This window comes from Drosophila suzukii, unplaced genomic scaffold (genome assembly GCF_043229965.1).
Source record: "Drosophila suzukii unplaced genomic scaffold, CBGP_Dsuzu_IsoJpt1.0 scf_9, whole genome shotgun sequence".
In the NCBI taxonomy this organism is placed as follows: domain Eukaryota; kingdom Metazoa; phylum Arthropoda; class Insecta; order Diptera; family Drosophilidae; genus Drosophila; species Drosophila suzukii.
This window is the reverse complement of record NW_027255941.1, coordinates 711,525-730,907: the sequence shown is the minus strand read 5'-3', so window position 1 is coordinate 730,907 and position 19,383 is coordinate 711,525. Positions and strand designations below refer to the sequence as shown.

The following is a 19,383-nucleotide window of genomic DNA, read 5'->3' as shown; positions in this document are numbered from 1 at the left end:
CCACTGACCTAATCTGGAATACAATTTACCTCCCTATTCATTATACTAAACTGCCGTGTTATCCAAGTAGTATATAAGCATGTATCTATTTAAGAATAAATCAGTTATCAACGCTACTTATAACTCCACGGTTCTACTTTCTACCTACGGGAAGAGAGCTCCGTAATACGACACTATCTCAACTAGCAGCCAACCTACGTTAGCTCAACCAGCGATGTTCCCGCATCGCATGTGGTCCGGCATAGCAGTAACCATCGTTGCCGCGACGCGATTGTCCTGCCATCAAAGCGTCCCTGTGCCAGCGACAAGTGCTCACTACCACCTTGTCCCCCGGCGTGACCCAGAAGTGTCTATTTCGGTTAGGTTCCCACGGCCACACCTCCCGCCCAACCGACCGAGGAGCGCTGCAGTGCGTCGTACGGCACGAATTTGCGAGATGATAGACGCATAGAAAAATAAAGATAACATTTTAAGAAAAAAGGCAGGATCTAATTCTGTACTACAAAATTTTAAATTTAATGTTAATATTAATCGTTTTTTAATAGAATTGTTCGGAGCAGATCGCCAGCGCCTAGTCATGCGCGCATAGGTGTACGATGGCACCTGCAGCGCTCTTTGCTTATCTTTGTCGCCTTCTTTCTTATACCACTAAAGCCGTCGCTTATCTATTTAGCAACTACTTTGTAAGCCTGCATATGTCTATATGAAGATCTTGGAGCCGAGCTTTTTCACAGTCCGTCTACCGCTTTGAATAAACACTATACATTTAATATAACCTATTCGCAAATTTGTTGTCTTCTCCACAAACATTTGGTAACCCCGACGTGATATAGTTTTTATCGAAGTCTGCATCTCGGCCTCGCGATTGTTTAATATAGTTTAAACAAACGCTTTGTTACGCTGTCGTTATCGTGCATTCGGTCACAAACACACGAACATACATACATATGTGCATATAAAAGTGCACTGCCGGCCGTTTGATTTTTTGTACATTTTGCGCTTTGTAAAAACACCAAAACTGTGTTGTGCAAATAATTCTTAACAAAGTGAATCGCATTTAATCTTTGTCAATAGCGCATATTACATATATGTATATATGTACATATAGCCATACATATATTCGTTTGCCAATTACATATATCCGCTGTTGCTAGGCAGGAAATTTATCGGCAAGAACAACAACAACGGAGTTAAAGGTTCCGTTGCATCTCGGCGACGCTTGTTAACCTCCACATTTTCGCGGTAAAAGGTATACGGTATTTCGTGCCTCTAACGCGGTCGGACATTTTATTTTCTTTCATTCTTTTTCTCGTGATTGAAAAATGTCTGATAGGGAAAACTCGGTTCGGGCTCAAAATGAATCCACAAGTGACGTCGACTACTACCGAGTCAAAGCCCAATCTATTTTGCGGCAAATGAGCTCGATGAAATGTTATTTAAACGCGGATGCGGTTAATCAGTTTGACGAAGCTGATTTGCTTGCGCGAATGGAATGGATCAATTCCTTAAACCAGGCATTTGATTCTGCGCAGACATCGTTGGAAAGACTGGATTTTGCAGAGATCTCGAGCGACCATCGGATTGAATTTGCCGAGGTTTTCATGGATGTGAAGGCGAAACTAAGCCGAGGCTTGACTGCTCATCGAAAGTCACAATTTCCGGCTTCAACCGCTGCAAATTCGACATCTATTGACATCACTAATAATGCGGATCTTTCTTTTCGATCTAGGAAGCCTCGGTTGCCAAATTTGGAAATTGCTCGTTTTTATGGATCCTACTCTGAGTGGCCGGATTTCCTTGCGACTTTCACTACGGTCATCGGAAATGATGATGAGCTAAGCGACATTGAAAAATTACAATATTTGCGTTCGAGTTTGGGCGGCGTGGCTCTGGAAACCATACGCTCGCTTGAACTTTCGAATGCTAATTATAAAAGGCTATGAATTTGGTGGTTAATCGATTTTATAATAATGTTTTACACTTTCAGGCACACGTTCAGGCAATATTCCGTTTAAAGGGTGTCGAGAAGGGATCTTCGAAGGGTCTTCGGGAGCTGAGTGATTGCATGAATTCGCATCTGCGAGCAATTCGAACCCTGGCCAATACGCAACAAATTTTGGATGGACTTTTAATTCACATCGTCACTCGGAAACTGGATCAGAGGACGGGGGAAAAATGGGAAGAGGATTTGTCAATCACTGAGCCTTCTACCTGATATGTATGGAGTCGTTCTTGTAAAAGAGGTGCAGGATGATGGAAAACTTGGATTAAGCCTTGGTAACTCAAACACCAGGCCAGCAGGTGGGAAAAAACTTGCACAAATATAACCAAAATACACTTATTGCTTCTGCTACTAACTCAAATCATTTGATATGTTTATTTTGCGATACACGGGATCATTATTTGCCAAAGTGTTCTCGATTTTTAAATTTGAGTCCGAATCTTCGATATAAAGAAGCAAAGAAGTTGCACCTTTGCCTCAACTGTTTGCGGAAGGGGCATAGTTTGCAGCAATGCAAGTCGACTCACTGCCAATATTGTCGCATGAAGCACCATTCATTATTACACATGAACCATGACCCATCCGCAACAACCACCTCATTTTCATCTCCATCATGCGATCCATCCTCGAGCTCTCAGCCATTACCATCTACTTCATCAGAATTAATATCATGTTCGCATACATCATCGCATCCTGATCATCACTTACTAAGCCCTCCACCCAAAACCTTAACTATTTTGCCGATCGACTACGTGTTGCTTCCAACTGCTATTATCTACGGTAGAAATAGAATTCGAGCATTTATGCTTTGCCGAGCAATTTTAGATTCGGCCTTCCAGCTAAACTTCATAACCTCTCGCTTAGCTAGCCAACTAAACTTGAATCATAGAAGATCGAAAACCTCGACTTCTGGGATAGGAGAATATTCCTGATTATCCGCCCCATTTCAATATAAGTGCAACATCATGGAGTGTACCGCAATCAATCAATAACAACGAATTGACCTTTTACTCGGCGCTGGGTTGTTTTTCAAAATAATTTCTATGGGACAAATTCATTTGGATAGGGCCTTGCCAACTCTTCAGAACACCAAACTTGGTTGGATAGTCGTACAGAACATAAAATTACCACGATTCGTTCTGCAACCAAGGGCTTCCGTTGAGTTGCATGGATTCTGCGATCCTAGCATGTCAGCTTATGAAGCGTATCTATACTTACGATCAGAGATCAATGGAGAATCGAAAGTCCATCTGCTCTGTGCCAAGTCAAGGGTAGCTCCATTGAAGGCCTTAAAAATTCCAAGATTATAACTTTTCGCAGCGCTTTTATTGGCTGAGCTAATCGTAATCGCCAAGGAAGCCATAGATTTCGATTGCATATTTCATTGCTGGTCGGACTCGTCTATTGTGTTGGCGTGTATTCGGCAACCTCCGAGGGAATTTAACGATTTCGTATCAAACAGAATAGCGAAAATTCAGGAGATGACGAAAGACATGACTTGGCATCACGTTCCTACAAACTTGAACCAGGCAGACGTCGTATCGCGAGGATGTACCCCAGGAGAATTGTTGGAACATTCCTTTTGGGCTAACGGGCAGAGTACCGTTCTGTGGCTCTAATTGGGTCCGTTTGCATAGACAGTTCATCAAACTCCAAATTCCTCAACTCTTTCGATAAGTGGAAGTTGAGCATTTATCGGTTCATTTCAAATTTCAGAGCCAAATCTGCGCCGTTAAAAGGTCGTCTTTCGGTGAAAGAGATCAACTCTGGAACTGTACTTCTTTTGAGGAGCATTCAACAGGTTAACTTGGCGAAGAAGTATGGATCTCTTAGCCAGGGCAAGCCGTTTCCACAGAAAATCAAGCTGGTTTCGCTTAGGCCTATACTCGGCTCCGATGGGTTACTTCGCCTGGGTGGAAGGCTTCAGAACGCAAACAAGAACTACGATACAAGGCATACGATACTGTTGCCCAAGGATCATCCAGTCACCAAGGCGATCATCGTTTATTATCATGAGAAATATTTGCATGGAGGATCGCAGGCGCTGCTTGTCGCATTACAGCAAAGGTACTGGCCGATTGGAGGCCGCAAGTTCGTCGCCAGCGTTATAAACAAATCCGTCCGATGTTTCCGAATGAAGCCTGTTACTTGCACAGAAAAAAAACCGAGCCAGGATCAATTTGATATGCGCATGGTAAATTTGTGTTTTTTAGACACATATCATTTTTACCATCAAATAATGTCAAATTGATACCAAAAAATGTCAAATTGTCGATTTCTCTCTTTTCGGAAATTTCTTGACATCGAAAAAGAGAGGATGTAGCAATATGGCGACATCAATCACGTGAGTGGAAGCGAAAAGGATATATTCGAAATTCGAATTGGGCTAATTCGAACATGTTGTCTCGCTTGCACTAGGATGCGTTTTAGTGGATTTTTTGCCACTTGAATTTTATTTTGATGCAGGTCGGACGTGCATGGTCAGTGTAGTGTTTCTCCAAGTTGAAAAAAACAGGTAAGTAAACTTCATATATAATGTGTATACGTATAAAGTGTTATAAGAACATAATAAGTGGAAAAAAATAAAATCGTGTGCGGTTTTCTGAGTGGCTTTTACTATACGACTGCCCTACGACAAGAAAAACACGTGCAACTATGTGTGTACATACAAATTAATCTGGTTGATGGGCGCGGCCTGAGGTGGTCCTCAATGGCCGCACTGTCAAGGGTGGACTTCTTCGATGAGCCCACACGTATGTGCGGGAGTAACAATACACGATATGTGTGTGGCCAAGGGTGGTCCTCTTCTTTATTGTCAAGGGTGGTCTTCTTCGATGAGCTCGCTTGTAGGCGCGGAGGAAGCGGTCGCTTCTTGGAGCGCCCGTTATAGCTGAGTGGCGGCCAGTTGCCTCCCGTAGGTGCGGGGGGATGCGTTGCACTCACGCGTGAATATGAGCCGTTGGAGGCTGCTGCTTGTAATGGCCTCCCGTGAACGCGGGAGGAATATAGTTGCTGCTGGTCGCACCTGCCGAAGCCCGCTCGGTAGTGCGGGGGAGGAGGGAGACTTGACCTGGTTCTCGTGTGTAGAGATCGGGGATCCCTCTCTGGAGTCAGAGCCGGATGGCTGCACCTTCACAATTGCTGATTAGGATGACTTACGTTGGGAGGTAACTGCCCCCTTCGCCTGCTGGCCTAGAGACTCAGTCAGTGCAAAATAATAAGAGATATTTAACGGCGGTTGCCGGAGTTTTGCAATGCTATTGAACTTGTGTTCTTTATTCTTATAGAGCTTGAAGCGAACTAAACTTAAAGTTGACAAAATTGAAACTCATAGCGGCCACGCAAATATGCTGTGTTTGCCGGCTATGCACGAGCATCCGGCCAAATGCCGCGTCAGCGGTTTTGGCCGCAGCTGGGCTTCGGACATTCGGTCATCGCCTCCGTCCGGTTAGCTACTTAGTTAACTACTCCCCCCTCAAGATTGAGGCCGCCCTCGGCCGACCCTATTTCAGCGATCACCCTTCTTAGTTTTACCGCAGATCTTCTGGCACCGGTGAGTCGCATGTAGGTTAGGCCGACACAAATCAATGCGCAACATATTACTCCTGTAATTAGCGCTACCATGTGTGTCTGATTGGTATTGATTTTATTTTCGTACTTCTGAATGTATTCCAGGTTACGTTCACTCAAGCGGTGAAGGTAGGGGAGGCTCAGAGTATTTTGACTGATGGTGATGTTCAGTGAGGGTGAGCTTGCCACCCCCGGAGTCCTCTTCTGGGCGGAGTTTTGGTTCAAAACCAGGGTTTCGTTTACTGTGACGCGCTCACTAAAGGTGACGAGATGGGTCCCGTGTATCCAGACGCTTGTTCCGTTGTCCACTCGTACCTGCGCTGATTGATCATTGATGATCATAATTCCCTCATCGACATAAGTGATCGGATGTAAATCGCTTGGTTGGGTCTCGCAGTGCGCAACTCCACCTGCATGGAGTTCTCGGGCGCATGTGGTCCTCGCTGATAGTCGGCAGAAAGTGACTCCTGGTGTTGTGGAGCAATTCTGGATCGCATACATTTCCCCATTACATTCTGCTATTATATTATCCACTAACCTTAGCATCACATTATTATGCGCTACCGGGAACATTGTAATCTTCTTACATGCTAGTTTAATTTTTGGGAACTTAATAAGGAAGTGCAATATGTTAGCGGACTGGAGAATTTTTACGGACGCTACGGACAAAATATCTTTTATAGGAGTGTCGGTGGGCTCCTCAATCCAAATACTTTCTAGGTCTGCGTGATCTAATATGTTTGGGCTGACTATGTTTACTTTAGCAAGCGAAATTGCCATCATTAAATTTTGAAGCTCCATTGTTAACATTCTGTTTCTGGAGAGCAAGGTTTCATATAGATGGCCAGTGTCCACTTGTGAACTCTTTGCCACTTTTAGGATTTGATTTACGGTTGACGTTAATTCATTAATTTGACTTTGTATTCTAGTATTTATTTCTATTTGTCTATTGTTTGAATTGATCAATTGTGTTTCTGTGAATTTAATTCTCTCTAAATCCCCGGCGTCCGGAGTTCCTGCTACGACTTTTAAAATTGATCCTAAAAAGTCTAAACTCCTTGCTACCCTGTGGTGCACGCCTAACGAGTCGAGCAGGTCGCGAAGGTGAGCTGTGTCCACGTCCAAAAGTTTTTTCATGTGGGACTGGGGAAACATATCGCTCATATTTTCTGTTTCTTCTACTACGCGCCTGTACTCTGAAAGGTTCGCTGAATGTCTAACGAATGCGAATTCCTCCCACACTAGTATTCGACCGTCAATAATGGGGATGTACTTGGCTTGTGAATAGTCGGTGATGTGCGCCGACGCCATGGTTAAGGAGAAGAGGATTGGAATGATTTTTGACCTGTGGAATGAATTCAGAGCTATATTTTTGTTCATGACAAGGTTGCCCACCACCAACGGTAATTAACTTAACCTTAAAAAAATATTTTATCAGCTATGCTTAAAGCTAGTAAAATTTGTGCCAAGTGGCAAAAAGGTAAAAACTTATTTTTTTATTTAATGTTGTCCTTGTGGACCACCCTCCCCTTGATGAGGACTGTGGTCCCCATGTCCGCTTCCACAATCTTCTCTTCACACAATGGTGAGAGTTTGTTGCCTAGCCGCCTGTTGGATTTTACAAGGACTTTTTCACCAACTTTGAACACCCTGTTCTGTCGGGCAGCATTTTCCCTGTTCCTGAGCTTGTCCTGGGCGATTTTTATCTTATCCTGAATTTCATACTGTGGTTGATCCGACTGTGTTTGAATTACGTCGGCTGGCCTCTTGTCGATGACCGAATGGATAGATTTATTGTATCTGGCTGTGGCCAGCAAGATTAGCTCGACGGTGTCACTGATGCCTTTATCAATTTTAAGGCATCTAGCAAGCTCTACTAGAGTGCTGTGGAAACGCTCCACTTGTCCGTTTGAGACACTGTGGAGGGGCGGTGCATTCGAGATGCTCACGCCGAAATGGTTTTCTAGCATGGACAAAATGGTGTGTGAATTCAACGATGGTTCGTTGTCACAATATATGACCTTGGCTTTCGGGAAAACATTCAAGAGTTGTAGCAGTGCTGGTTTGATGTCCTCTATGGTTCTAGAGGGGATTGGCTGGACCATCGCAAATTTTGAGAATTTGTCAATGGATGTAAGAAAATATTTTTTATCCGTTGAGAAGATGTCTATGTGTAATATTTCCCCAACCTGAGACGGGATTGGTGTTTCCCCAAGCTCCTGCTTTTTGGGATGCCTGTCATATTTAGCTTTAGCACATGTTTTGCAGTTAGCGACGATTTCGATAGCTAGCTTGGCCATTTTCGGGAAGTAGTACTCGGAGAGTACCTGCTTCACATTTTCTTGGGCCGACCTGTGAGCCCTGTTGTGTTCAGTGGACAGAATTTCTCGTCTCTCCGGGACTGCAAAAATGTCCGTTACACGATTTTTACAATACCAAAATTTTGTGGCTGGAAATTGGCGTACCAGTTGGTCCTGTATCATTGCGAGTGTGTGCAAATCGCAATGGATGGCGTTTACGCCCTTAGGAACAATTAAATCTGCGAGATCATTGAGTAATGACTCTTTGCAGGAGAAGCTGATCGCATGCCGTCTCTTGTTTCCAAAGAGGACAAAGCTGCGTTTTTGCGGAAAGCGAGCTTCCTCCAGAGTTATCTGGTTTTGGAAGCAATTCAAAGGCTTATCCGTTGCCTCAATTGTGTGGGTCAGTGACAGCTCACTGTGAATCGTGGCCGCACTTGAAAAAGCTTCTTCCTCTCCCAGAACGTTAAGTTGCTGTCTTGAGAGGGCATCCGCAACGAGGTTTTCCTTGCCGGGCTTGTAAAAAATTTTGGCGCCGGACTCGTCGATGCGAGCTTTCCACCGTTTGATCTTTGCATTCGGATTGGATTCCGATACCGCAAAGGTCAGTGGTTGATGGTCAGTAAAGATGTTGATATCTTTCACTGCATATAGATAGTGACGTAATTTGGCCAATGCCCAAACTATTGCTAGCAGCTCCCTTTCATTGGTGGCATAATTGACCTCTCTGTCCTTTAGGGTTCTCGAGATCATGGTAATGGGCCGTCCCTCTTGGGATAGGACTGCGCCAATGCCGTAAGCTGAGGCATCTGTCGTTAGATCAAATGCTTTTTTATAGTTGGGATACCTGAGGATGACCTCCTCGGAGGCTAGAATGTTACGCAGCTTGTGAAAAGCTAGCCGTTGCGGCTCGTTGAACTGCACCTGGATATTTTTCGACCTGTGTCTGCTGACACTACCGAATTCCCCTTTCAGGATGTCTGAAATGGGCCGAGCTATGGACGCAAAATCTTTAATAAAGCATCTATAGTAGCTGGCCAGGCCAAGGAATGATCTAACTTCGAACACGTTTTTGGGCTCAGGGAATTCTTGAATGGCCTTTGTTTTTTCTGGGTCAGTAGTAGCCCCGTTGCTGGTGACTATAAAACCCAAGAAGCTAACGCTTTTTTTGAAGAATTTAGATTTTTCAGTTGATACCCTCATATTAGCATCGTAAAGGCTTTTGAGAACCCAATCTACGTGCTGGATGTGAGATTTTTCGTCTTCTGAGAAGACGATAACGTCATCGACATAAACATAGCAAAATTTGCCTATCTGCTCTCGCAGTATGTCGTCTATAGTTCTTTGGAAAATGCTGGCAGCATTTTTTAGTCCAAATGGCATTCTGCGAAACTCGTACTTTCCTCCATTTACGGAAAAGGAAGTTTTTTCACGGTCGCGTTCTGCCAGCGTTATTTGGTGGTAGCCAGATTTTAAATCGAGCGTAGTGAAGTATTTCGCTCTGCCTAAATTCCCTAGTATCATAGAGATATTTGGCATGGGATAGCGATCAGGTATTGTCCTCTCGTTCAATTTGCGAAAGTCCAATACGAGTCGCATTTTACGAGCGCCCGTTTCGTCGGTGCCCTTTTTGTCTACAACCCATATCGGGTTATTGTAGGGGGATCTCGACTTCTGGATTATGCCATTTTTTAGCAGCTCTTGAATCTCGCCATTAACGAAATCGGCTGCGCCCATTGGGTATGGGTAGAGTTTGGCATAAATGGGCTCCTCATCAACAGTTCTGATGGTGGCTACCACCGATGTGTTGTAAGGTAAAGCCTCATTGGGGTCCGCAAAGGCTTTTTTCCTGTCGCGGAGCATTGTTAAAAATGTCTTTCTGACCAAAGGTGGCGCATCTGAGCAATCCACTTCGGTAAAATTTACATTAGGACACGAGTGAAAATCAATTTTCTCCTCTTTGTTGCCCCATTTGATGTGGCCAGAGGCCAGGCAAAGTGACGCTCCCGCCTGTTTAAGAAGGTCGAGGCCTACGATTGCATCAAAAGAAGATAAGTCGGGTAAGATGAAGAAGGTGGCCTTCAAATCAAAAAGTGACACGAAGCATTTCTTCGTGATTGTGGTGTTGCCGTGAATTGAGTGAATTTCGAAGGGGTTTTCTACCGGGACACATTTCAATCCTTCGAACGGTCGGATGAAATTTTTCGAGGCGCCCGTGTCAATAAGTAGCTTCATATTTATCCCCGCTACTCTTCGTCTGATGACAGGCAGCAGGGATTTTCCCCTAAAAAATGGACTACGTCTGAATCGTATTCGCAAATAGCATCATCGTTGATCTCTGCTATTGCGCTGGACGCAGCGTTGGCGTAAGATTTCCCTTCCTGATCTGAGCTTTGGGTGACGTGGTTTACCCTCTGCTGTTTTCTAGGGGCGCCTGTGCGCTCGGACGTTGCCGGTCTCCTATTCTGATAGGGTGGAGCTTGAGCAGGAATGCAAACCTTTAAGGAGGGGTCGACTTCCATCGGCTCCGGTCTACTCTGCAATTTGTTATTGCGCAGGTCAGAATGTACCTGCGCTTTTACTTGTTTGGTATAATAGGGATTTTTATTAATACCCAACTGGGGGTCTGTTTGGGAAAAATTTCTATCCTGCTGGCGCCTTTGCTCCTTTGGACTCGTCTTACGGTCCCTATCCTCTAGACTCTTTGCAAACGATGTTGCGAACGTGTACCTCTCGTGGTTTGATTCCACTTCTTGCGCTAATGCCAACGCAGTTGGCATGTCCTTCGGCTTTGCCGAGAAGAGGACATCAGATAGGCTGCGTCTAAGGCCCGAAATAAATACCCGGAGCGCATCGTCCCGGAATTTATCACACAAAATTCTTGCCGCCGCTGTCTCGTACGACATCGTGGCTTTATTTGTGAGTAAGGTGAGTTTTTTCTCAACCTCATCGTAATATTGCAGGAGTGTGCGGCTTCCCTGTCTGAGGGTGCCCATCTCCTGTTCAATGACGTGGATCTGCCGTTTGTCACTGTAAGTGAAATCCAGACGGTCTATGATCGCGTCAAAATTTAAAATTGTGCCAAAGGAGGACAACACTGCATCAGCAGTGCCTCTTATTTTACTTCTTATTATAATCACTGCCTGATAATGGCGTGAACTACCATTGTACCGTCTAAATATGTGGTAGGCAGCGGTGGCGGCTTGCCTCCATGAAACATATGATTCCTGTGCCCCCGCAAATTCGGGTAGGCACTTGACAGCGTCCAGAGGCTCGCTGCATTGAACTGTGTCTATAATTTCTATGGCTGCATAAACCTTAATTTCTGGCGTTGGGGCCGAACTTCGGGACGTCGTGGGCGCAGCGCGCAATTCTGCCACTTGGCTGGTCAATGCATCGATTATTTGTCTGAACTCCCGTTCTTTTTGTAAATTTGCGGCGGCCTGCCCGGCCAGGGCGTTGTCAATAGCCGCCTGCACTACTCCTCTAAGTTGTTCAGGATCCATTAGGTCTACCCTTTCGCCCGCTGGGGGGTTTCTACGCGTGTTTTTCGGAGTGGAAGCTCGAAGGAGTTCTTCACTATCTGACCCTGAATCGCTAGCGTACTGCTTGACGCTTCTATACTTAGAAAATGGCGAGCTCATATACGCACACAAAAGGATTAGAAAACGGGGACACAGAGCCGCCAAAATGAGAGCTCGTATTTCTTCACTATATAATTCACCTAGTTAATTTTAAGGGTAGTAGTAGTACCTGTGCCCTTGCATAAAAATTATTGTAGTGGTAAATATTTTAAAATTATAATACTGTAAATTATAAGAGATAAAGGGTATATGAGACTGACACACAGCCTCGACTCATAGTCAAAATATTTCAAATCAGAAAAATTAATGAATTTAACGTAATATATTTATATATTTTATTTTCGTTAATCAAACCCCGAATTTTATCGGGCTAGGAGCCGTTTTACTCTCGTAGTATTCTTTATTAACTAGTTCTACTTTGCAGACTGGTTAGAAAATATTTAAATGAGGGGTGCACTTACATTTTATTTACTGTGGTTTCTTCCTCAAAGATAAAAATTTTTTTCCAAGAATGTAAAAATTTCTAAGCGAAACCGTTGGGTTTTTATTGTTGAGCGCCAATTAATCTGGTTGATGGGCGCGGCCTGAGGTGGTCCTCAATGGCCGCACTGTCAAGGGTGGACTTCTTCGATGAGCCCACACGTATGTGCGGGAGTAACAATACACGATATGTGTGTGGCCAAGGGTGGTCCTCTTCTTTATTGTCAAGGGTGGTCTTCTTCGATGAGCTCGCTTGTAGGCGCGGAGGAAGCGGTCGCTTCTTGGAGCGCCCGTTATAGCTGAGTGGCGGCCAGTTGCCTCCCGTAGGTGCGGGGGGATGCGTTGCACTCACGCGTGAATATGAGCCGTTGGAGGCTGCTGCTTGTAATGGCCTCCCGTGAACGCGGGAGGAATATAGTTGCTGCTGGTCGCACCTGCCGAAGCCCGCTCGGTAGTGCGGGGGAGGAGGGAGACTTGACCTGGTTCTCGTGTGTAGAGATCGGGGATCCCTCTCTGGAGTCAGAGCCGGATGGCTGCACCTTCACAATTGCTGATTAGGATGACTTACGTTGGGAGGTAACTGCCCCCTTCGCCTGCTGGCCTAGAGACTCAGTCAGTGCAAAATAATAAGAGATATTTAACGGCGGTTGCCGGAGTTTTGCAATGCTATTGAACTTGTGTTCTTTATTCTTATAGAGCTTGAAGCGAACTAAACTTAAAGTTGACAAAATTGAAACTCATAGCGGCCACGCAAATATGCTGTGTTTGCCGGCTATGCACGAGCATCCGGCCAAATGCCGCGTCAGCGGTTTTGGCCGCAGCTGGGCTTCGGACATTCGGTCATCGCCTCCGTCCGGTTAGCTACTTAGTTAACTTACATACATACGTACGTATGTAAGCGTGCGTATCTGTAGAGGCTGCGCCGGCGTGAAAACAAATTTAACAAGTAACATAACATAATTGCATTTAAAAATTAATTTTTATTTCTACGCCGTCCTGCAAAGTCGCTTCTCATACACACTTATGTATGTATGGACAGATGCACGTGCTTTTCATTGTCGTAAGAATGTGCGTGTGGGTAGTTTAAAAAAATGCATAAGTGAAATTTATATATCGAGAGTTTATTTAATTTCACTTGTGCATTTTTTTGCTTCTCACACGCACATTCTTACGACAATGAAAAGCACGTGCATCTGTCCATACATACATATGTATGTGCATGCGTAACTATGTGTGTATGACAATGTGTGTCTTGATTTAGCGAAAATTTAGTTAGTTTCACTTGCGCATTTTTAGTTTCTCACACGCACATTCATTCGTATGAATAAAAATTTACAGTGTTTTTGCGCTCAAACACGTACACACAAATGTAAATATTGGCCCTTTTTTTTTTTAGAAAAAATGACGGAGTCTGAAAAGGAAGAACTATTAAGTTTCTTGACTGATCAGGACCTACCAATGTCCTGTTACGACTGTCTTATTGGTAAATATAAAACAAATATAGTGTATTAATTTACAATTTTGGTTTTCAGATTGTTGTTTTACTTTCCAAAGGCTCAAATATATAAACGATAGCGACTTGCTGCATATATTCCCAAAAAGAGAGCAGTGCGGGATTCTGGATATTCTGGAAAGTTTTTGAAAAACAATTTTTGTTATTACCCAGTTAATTGAAGTTTCCAATTTTAGCGACCATTATCAAGCTTATGTGGTGGGTGCTGAATTGGAAAATTATAAGATTGATAATATAGAAAACTTTGAGGGCCCGCCGATTCATTTGTACATAAACTCTAGTAATAAGCTAATAAGAATAAAGAAATTTTAGTTAATAAGTATATATAAGTACAAAAATAAAGATTCAACGTAAATATAAAAAAAAGTGTAGATATGAAATATATATTTAAGTACAAAAATAAAGACTCAATGTAAATATAAAAGAGGTGTAAATATGAAATACAAATTCTTTGTAAAAACTGTAATAGCTAATAAAAACGTATAATCAAAAAGATTTGGCATATTATTATTTATTTAAATTTGTGTTTGACATTATAATATCAAATTTACAATAATATCATTTTGGTATTTTTAATATCCAATCTACTACAATGTAGATTTGAAATTATAATATCAAATTTACAATAATATCAATTTGATATTTTTAATATCCATTCTACTACAATGTACATTTGAAATTACAATATCAAATTTACAATAATATCAAATTTACAACCAAAACATTTCAAAAAATTGATACGCTATAATGTAAAAATGATATTACCGAAATATCGTTTTTACAATTTCGAACATATCAAATTGATATGTGCCGTATCTAGGCCGAATTGATACTGGATTTCATCAAATTGACCATCATATCATATCAATTTTTTTTTCTGTGTGGGAGCACATCATGGGTAGCCTGCCAGCAAATAGAGTGCAGCCAAATCCAGCTTTTCATACCACAGGAGTGGACTATCTATCTTAAGGCAGAGGCTGACTTCTCTGATTTTTATGCTGACACAGCCCCAGTGTCGATTGAGACCTCGAAAGCAGGATGATATGAAAACACGCACACAGGTCCAGTAAACGGCCTAAAGAGTTTATAATATAGTTAACTTGAGACAAAGATATGTCAAGCAAACCGCCTGTGAAGTCATGATGAGCTAGTGGAAGTAAGAAATTCGTTTTTCATCTGTGGACCACGAAGTTCCAGGTATATTTAAATCTCTTAGAACCACAAGTTGATGTCATTGGACAGCTTACTTGAGACTGAATACAAAGAAAATAATATGAGATGCAAAAGAAAAACTGTCCGAATACAATTTAGTTAGCTTTTAGTTTTTTAAAGCTTTAGTTTTTTTCTTCAAAGACGAAGTGTCCCTAGCATAGGTAAAAGTTTTCCACGGTAATATTTTTGGATTTTGTTTTATGTTGTCCAACACCTGGAAGGCCGTTTGGTCAGGGGAAAGCCGAGAACAAATAATTTTTTTTTGGCAAATCCACTGATAGGGATTTTGTTACGGCAGAGGGTGTTTCTGCAAAACCAACTTGTGCCGGTAGAATCGTTTCAGTTTTCACTAAAGTGGCAGGGTTTTGATCTCATCCTAACAACATTTGATGATTTGTTGTGGTCGACCGCTGCTCCGTGATGGTCCTCTGATCATTACTTACGATCTTATTTCGTGGGCAACCTCAAGACAAGGGTCACAACAATATAGTAAGTTATGAACCTTAGCAAGGTCATCACTAGTTCGACCGATATACCCAGCACACTTGGTATGAGCCATTTTTTCACAAAGCCAACACGTCAGTTTTGACTGGTCAGCTCTGATTAGTTGATGTTATTTTTTATCGGAGCAGAAAAAAGCATCCATAATTTTTTGAATTCAGAACACTGAACGAAGGGAAATGTTAAGCTTAGAAAATTTGCAAGCGAGCAGTTAAAAGTGCGGGAAGGGCAAAAACTCTGCACGCTTAAGCTTTCGAATGAGGAAAAAAAAAATTAACGGAGAATGTGAGAGTGCGGGAGAGCGGAAGCGTAATGATGTTAACGCGCATGCAAAAACAACAACACAAAACAGCACTAAAGCTTCGGCGGTCAAGGCACAAAAGAAAACTATAGCAATTACAATTTTTTTCGACAAATCGCTCGTTTAGTGAACGGTTGTGTTTTTGTCTAGCGCTCCGAATTTTTGTTCTTTTTGTCCATAAACCATCGGGGTTTAATTCATATTTTCCTACATTTATATAACTTTTAATGTCCCTAACAACATCCATTCGCTTCGCGAGTGCATAGTTATTCTTTTGTGTTTAAATTAACAAAATTAGTTTGCACGACTAATCTCTGTGCAGTGTTTGTTGTTATTGTTTTTTCAAATTGCCTTCTTCTTTTCTTCCAAACGCTGTTTGGAGCGGTAAGATTCTAAACGGTAGTTACCCGCTCTCCCGCACTCCCGCATAAAACTTTGTTTTTGGAACATCAAAAACTTACGCTCCCCCAGCTTACTCACTCCCGCTCATTCTCTCCCGCTCGCTAACTCTCTCTTTTACTAGTGAAGCTTTATTCTCTTGGCACTGTGGTTCGGAATATCGCGATAATGGCTGTCTGCAATTTAAAGAAATGCAAGTCGTTAATTTCGGCTGGACAACAGAGCATTCCGTGCCATTCGTGTGAGAATATTTTTCATGCAAAATGCCTTGGTTATTCGGGCCTGGTACGCGATGCAATCGACATGAGAAGTGGCTTGCGCTACTATTGTGATGAATGCATTGCTTATGAAACCCAGGTACTCTCTATACGGAATTAATCCGGAACAGCCGTAGAAATACGGATCTGCTTGTGGCGCTTGAGTCGCAGCTCACTAGCCGTATGCTATCTGAGCCCGATTCTCCTAAGCGTAAAAAGATCGCGGTCGATAGACAACCCACGGTAGCCGCTAGTGTAACTCTCTCTGGCGATTCGGGGTCTGCAGCACAGCAGTCGATCTCAGCCGCCGCACAAATGGTACTGAGATCGAAAGCTAAAAAAGATTCGGTTTCCGAATGCAAAGGACGCGAGATTTTCCCGCATGAGACGCGTGGTACCTAAAACAGTCACCTGTGTACCGCAGCGGAAACAAATTTTTGTTTCTCGGCTGAATCCTGACCTTTCATCCCTGGACTTTACGGCCTATATCCGTAACAAAGTTCAGCTTGATGATCTAAAGGTTGAACGATTTAATTTTCCATATGCTAGGGAAGTATCATCATTTAAGATCGGTGTTCCCTGTGTTCATTTTGCAACTATGTGCTCAGCCAATTTTTGGCCTGTTGGCATTTTTGTTAAAGAGTACGAAGCTAAAAAAAAAGAAAATTCGTTCAAGGAAAGTTGGAAATCCCTTTTAAGAGCCGTCCACATCTACATCCTCATCTATCTCAAAAAACTAGATTCTTTTCTTCAGCTTTGCTATCAGAATACAAGAGGTTTACAAAGTAAGTTGACCAAATTGTATACTGATAGTTTTTCCTTGTCTTCCATCTTTTTGTGTTGACAGAAACCTGGTTAAAACCGGAAATTCTAAGTTCCGAAGTTTTTCCAAGTAAGTACAAAACTTACAGGCTTGATCGTCCGTTCCGACGTGGAAGTAGAGTTTTAATTGCAGTTGACTCAGAATTAACGTCGGAAGTAATAAAGTCCGACGAAACGAAGGACATTGAATTTCTGTGTATAAAACTACCCCTTCCGGGTATTTCTACATACAAGGGTGGTCAAAAGTATTTTCACAAAAAAAAGTTAAATATATTCACAATTTGAACTTACATCTTGTTAACTTTGGCATCAATGGAAAGGTAATTTAAATGCCGTTTGAATGATACAATACATTTCTTAACACATTCAGTACTTATTGAAAAGGACGAATTTGTGTGAAAATGTCCTTTTTGAACTTTTTTCCTCGACTTGAAAACTTAAATTTTTTGATGCAAAAAGTTTCTTCAAACAAAAATAACAGTAACTGCAAAAAGAATTTTTCAAAAATCATTTTGCTTATATTTTTTATGATTTTTTGAAAATGCTTAGAAACATGCATTTTGGGCATATTTTTCTCTTTTTCATACAAATTTTTTCCGACAGTGTCACCTTTAAAAAAACATAAAAAATATAAGCAAAATGATTTTTGAAAAATTCTTTTTGCAGTTACTATTATTTTTGTTTAAAGAAACTTTTTGCATCAAAAAATTTAAGTTTTCAAGTCGAGGAAAAAAGTTAAAAAAGGACATTTTCACACTAATTCGTCCTTTTCAGTAAGTACTGAATGTGTTAAGAAATGTATTGTATCATTCTAATTGTTCATCATGATTCGCACTTTGTCTATCGATTCGGTTGGTTTAAATGTATTTTTAACGCATTTTTGTATGCTTCCAATGTTTTTATACCCGTTACTTGTAGAGTAAAAGGGTATACTAGACTCGTCGGAAAGTATGTAACAGGCAGCAGGAATCGTTTCCGACCCCATAAAGTATATATATTCTTGATCAGGATCACTAGCCGAGTCGATCTAGCCATGTCCGTCTGTCCGTCTATCCGTATGAACGCTGAGATCTCGGAAACTATACAAGCTACAATACTGGGATTAGGCATGCAGATTCCAGAGATTAACGCCCACAAATCTCCCAAAACTGTGGCTCCAACAGTTTTAATGCTAGAATTAAAATTTTAAATGAAATGAATGGTTCTCGTCAATACCTATCGACTGACCAAAAAAAGTTTGCCACGCCCACTCTAACGCCCATAATGCTTAAATCTGTCTACCGCCGGTAGGTGGCTCATTTCAATCTCGCTTTGCTGCTTGCATTTTTCCATTTCCCTTTAGTCATATTAGCTAAGTAACGGGTATCTGATAGTCGAGGTACTCGACTATAGCGTTCTTCCTTGTTTAGTAGTTATTTCACGGGTTAATTGACCAGCTTAAACTATTCTAATTTCTTTAGCTAGACTTGCCTTGATTTCAAGGAGCTTAATAGTTGTTGCAGACAACATTTTTATATTATTTGTATATATTTTTGAACGTATATCTATTAAGAGCAGTACAAACAAGTGGCCCAAACGACACCAAGCACACCAAGCATTTTTATTTCGGGCAAATACGGTACGCGAGGAAGGTACATAGAACAAATAAAGAGAGGACTAAACATAGATCAACAAGACTAAAGCAAATGAGCTAAGATTTTAGTTTTTAGTACAGGGATAGAAGTTGTTACAGCCGACCCCTTAATGAAAGCTTCTAACAGCACTGCTTAATACTCTGATGTTTTTATTAGTTAAATCAAATTACAAAATCAAGATAAAATCAAGAGCTTTACAAAATCTTCCTCTCCTATTGAAGATCTTGGTCTTTCGATTGTCGGCGAAATGCTGATTGGTGTCGGATCCAACCGATGAATTTATGTAAATTAGTCGACATTTCAAAATGTACTGGGGCGGTAACATTCCCCCCCACGTAAACAGCTATGGGTTGTTTACATTTACTTAGAAGCAACGTCCAGTACAGCTACTTTGCTTGCTGGCCGTACCATAATACCATGTTGAGTTTTAATAGTAGCAGGTCGAACTTGACCATCTTTGGCTGTGACGACCTCTGTAATTCGTCCTTAGGGCTAAAGGTTCCTGGGTAGATTTTCGTCCACTACGATTATGACGTCGCCAACTGCCAGAGGATGTCGTTTGGGAAACCATTTGGATCGCTTGGTGATTATTGGCATGTATTCCTTCACCCACCTCCTCCAGAAAAGATCGGCTAGTTCGTTTGCCCGGCGCCAACGTTGTCTTAGGCTTGACTCGCTTGTCAGTGGAGGCTTGAAGCCGTCTGCGGATCCTAGCAATAAATGGTTGGGAGTAAGTGCGTCATCGTCTTTTACCTCCAAGGAAACGAAGGTCAGTGGACGGGAGTTTATTACGTATTCTGCACTTATA

The 19,383-nt window shown here is 42.1% G+C and overlaps 1 long non-coding RNA gene and 1 pseudogene across 2 annotated transcripts; one reads left to right on the top strand and one right to left on the bottom strand.

The window, feature by feature from the left end:
* LOC139355135 (phosphoribosylformylglycinamidine synthase-like) overlaps positions 1-19,383 on the bottom strand; it is a 73,796-nt pseudogene that overhangs the window by 20,741 nt on the left and 33,672 nt on the right.
* LOC118877079 (uncharacterized) lies at positions 133-13,929 on the top strand. Of its 2 annotated transcripts, XR_011605880.1 has the most exons (4): positions 133-1,249; positions 1,334-4,517; positions 13,333-13,419; positions 13,469-13,929. It is a non-coding gene; the product is annotated as an uncharacterized lncRNA (long non-coding RNA). The 2 variants fall into 2 exon arrangements; XR_011605879.1 differs by having other exon boundaries at positions 133-4,517; positions 13,469-13,927.